Here is a 3,965-nt window from a genome sequence, read left to right on the forward strand (position 1 = left end):
GTCCAAACTAAACAGAGCAAAATCAATGCATTCGACTAGTACTTTAGTTACAACCCCACTCCAACTCGTACTACCAGCACTCCCACTCATAATTTGAAATGTGAAAAAACAAAGGATTATTTAAATGTAATTTTTATGTAAATATTACATAACTTGCATACCTTTGAATAGGTTCTTGTTTTTTCATGCTTAAACCACACAAAAAAGAATGACATCGATTCTTGTTTTCACCCAATAGTTCTCAAGGAATAGAGAGATGTATTCGCTTGGAGCTATGCTGATCTAAAAGGATTCCCTTTAGAGTTTTTTGCTAGTACGTAATTCCTTTTATGCATGGTGCTAGGCCAGTCAAACAAAGACCGCACATATACAATGAGACCTACGCCAAGGAAATCAAAGATGAAGTCGATAGGCTTATCAAGGTGGGTTTCATTTATGAGATTGAGCATAGAGATTGGGTGCCATGATTGTGACACTTATCAAGGCGGGTTTCATTTATGAGACTGAGCATGCAGATTGGGTGTCACTACTTCTGATTGTGCCTAAGAAGAACGATAAGATCTACATGTTTATTAACTTGAAAAAGGTAAATGCATCTATGGTAAGAGATCATTGTCCATTTCCATACACTAAACACGTGCTTGAGAGAGTGGTAGGAAAAGAAGCCTATAGAGCTTCTTAGATTTACGTATAAAGTAATGGTAAGCAACACGCCAATGTACACTGCGTGCAAGGATTTCCTAAGGAAGTTCTTAAAGATCTTTATGGATGATCTATGCATGAACTCAAAGTTACAAGATCACATACCCCATCTATAATAGCTAGTGATAAAAAAATGTTGACTATATAGACTTTGTCTAAACCTTAAAAAGTGTAAGTTCATGGTGTTGAGAGAGGGTATAATCCTAGGGTATGTGGTGTCAAAAAATGAAATTCCCACAAATGAAGGAAAGATTGAAGTGATCGCATAGAACTTAAAAGACTCAAAATACCAAAAGCAATCCAAAGATTCATGGGTCACATAGGGTATTATAAACACTTCATATTCATGTATGTAGAAATTACTAGACCATTATGTGTGAACCAAGGAGTGTGAAGAGTCATTCCATAAGCTTAAGGAGGCCTTGATAATAGCTATGATTCTCATAGTAGTGACAAGGTGGGATGTCATCTTCCACGTACACATATATGTATCAACTTACGCTATAGGATACATCTTAGCTCAACCTGGTGAAAAGAACATGGACTTTTCTATTAGTCATGCCAATCAATGACCCTGAGAAGATTTCTTAAAGAATTATACAACCATAGAGAGGTAAGGCTTATTAATGGTTTATGCAATTAAGAATTTTACCATTATCTTTTGGTGGAGAATAAATTTATATTTTTAATAGACCATCGTACTTTGCTCTAGCTTGTCAACAAACCATGTGCCATAGGGAAAAATACTTGGTGGTTATTACTTTTTCTTCTTGAGTTCAATTTCATGGTGTTAGTATGCAAGGGAACATCGCATGTCATAGTTGATCACTTGTCTAGAATTTCCAATAGGTAGGGACTAATAGCAGGGGTCAAGGACAATATTCTTAATGTGTCTCTATTTCAAATAAGCTTAGTGCCAAGGTCTAGTTATGATATTATTGAGTACTTGAACAATGGACTTCCCTTAGGGATGAGACTATGTCCCTAACGTCACTTAGTGAAACCAATTGCCCCATGTACCCTTATTTAAGGATAACTTTATAGATGAGGGAAAGATGATTTCTTAAGATTGCATATGTGAGGATGAATATGTTGATATTCTAGAACAAGCTCATGTAGGAGTCACTATGGAGGCCACTTTGGAGGGGACATCGCGAGTAAGAAAAGTCATATATGTAGGAATGTGTGCAGGACTATGGTGGGGTTGACACTCTTTAGTGATATAATGAAATATGTCAAATATAGCGATGAGTGCTAGCGCTTTACCATTCCACACAACAAGACCTTTCACTAAATGGGGCATTGATTGCATAGGACCCATTATCCCTACCACAAGAAGGACACAAGTGAGATACATCATTGTGGTTTCCAATTATGTGACCAGGTGGCTTGAGAATAAGGCTACAGTAAAAGCAGACACAAAAACGACCGCCAAGTTCTTTTATGAGCACATCATCACTATATTTGTATGTCCCTAGAGCTAATTAGCAACTAAGCTACCAATTTCTTAAGTGACATAGTGGAGTTTCTCTTAGAAGAATTGATAGTAGTACACCATAAGTCTTCCCTATACTATCCACCAACAAACGAATAGGCTGAGATCACTAACAAGGTCCTATGTATCATGCTTACAAAGACAATAAAAGCATTAAATTAAGGATAGATTGCGAGAAAAAGCTCTAATCCACATTTTGGGCTTACATAACCACCTACAAATCCACGACTAGGACTATGCTATACAAACTAATCTTTGGACTTGATGCTATACTTGAGTAGGACTACGCTATATAAACTAGTCTTTGGACTTGATGCTATACTTGAGTAGGACTACGCTATATAAACTAGTCTTTGGACTTGATGCTATATTCCCATTAGAATTCATTATCCCAACTTTGAGGGTAGCAAAGCAAATAGAATGGATGGGCAACAAGTTATCTGAATGACTTGAAGAGATTGAGAAACTTGATGAAGCAAGGCTACACTCAATGGTGGGCATATATACCGAAAAAAGAGAAGAAAAAGGTGCTTTGATGGCAACATCAAAACCAAAGAAAGGAGACCTAGTCCTAATTTATAACCTCAAGAAAAACAAAAATAAATTGAAGTTGAGAGGGATGGTTCCTTTTAGAATCTAAAACATCATACCTAGAGACCCTTGATGGAGTCTAGATGGAGGGATTCCTCAATGGGAGTAAACTTAGAAAGTAGCTGGGTCGTTGTCCTATGAAAAATGTCAAGCCATTCACAAGGCTAAAGAAAGGGGACAAATACTTCCACGGCTAGATAGTGGTCACCTTTGATGAAGACACGCCACATAACATGGTTTTGAAAGTCCTTTGAAATCATGTGCTTATCTGGTTGATGGCTTTCTTGCAAGCCATTCATTGTTTCCTTCTATATGAGACCAGTGGCATATTTGGTACTAATACAGGTTGGTAAGTCTCACCCCATACTGAGCCCAACCTGTCCAACCTTTTATGGGCCCACTTTTGCTACAAAACCCTAGTCCAAGGGTACCCAAAAAAAAGCGAGAGAGAAGAAAGCAGAATGCAAAGTTCTGAAGAAAGTAGAGAGTTGGAGATTTCACTGGAAAAAGCTTCTATATAAGCTCTCCTTTTTGGCTAATTCCCATGCACGTCACCTGCTACAATATCCACGGTCTATGTATGCAATAGGTCCACATAAGCATTGTTCTATCACAAACTTGTATTGAGGCTTATCATCATCACTGATACCCCCATGCACATCACCTTTTTGGCTAATGCCCATACACATCACCAACTATAATATATCCATGGGCTATGCATGTAATACACATAGGCATTGAGCCTCATCATCGATAAACCATCCAGGTACATTTTTGGATGGGGGACCTTTCTCAAGTTAAAAAGACCCTTATGTGGCCTCGTCTTCAACCACCCCACCTAGTGATTCACAATGCCTCTATCCCATGTTCTTGATAGGCCAAATCCATCAAGCCATAGAGACCATCTAGCTCCCTTGTATTTGTTGGGCATAACCATCTGCAAATCTACTACCATGCCTCAAACACTCTAATGATCTTGACTCCCCAAGAAAAGAGTTATTGCTCCATCCATGCTGAGCTTGCAAGTTGTTCAAAGTAAGTAAGCTTAATGAAAGTCTTGATATTCTTACATCTTCATTTCTTGCATCTCACGGCATGCACATACACTTGCATCTACAACTAACCATGTCAACATAGAACCCTCTGTTGAAATATGCAAGTGAATGGGTGTGTGCAG

This window comes from Cibotium barometz, chromosome 12 (genome assembly GCF_041138505.1).
Source record: "Cibotium barometz isolate CiBa-2024 chromosome 12, ASM4113850v1, whole genome shotgun sequence".
NCBI classification, from domain to species: Eukaryota; Viridiplantae; Streptophyta; class Polypodiopsida; order Cyatheales; family Cibotiaceae; genus Cibotium; species Cibotium barometz.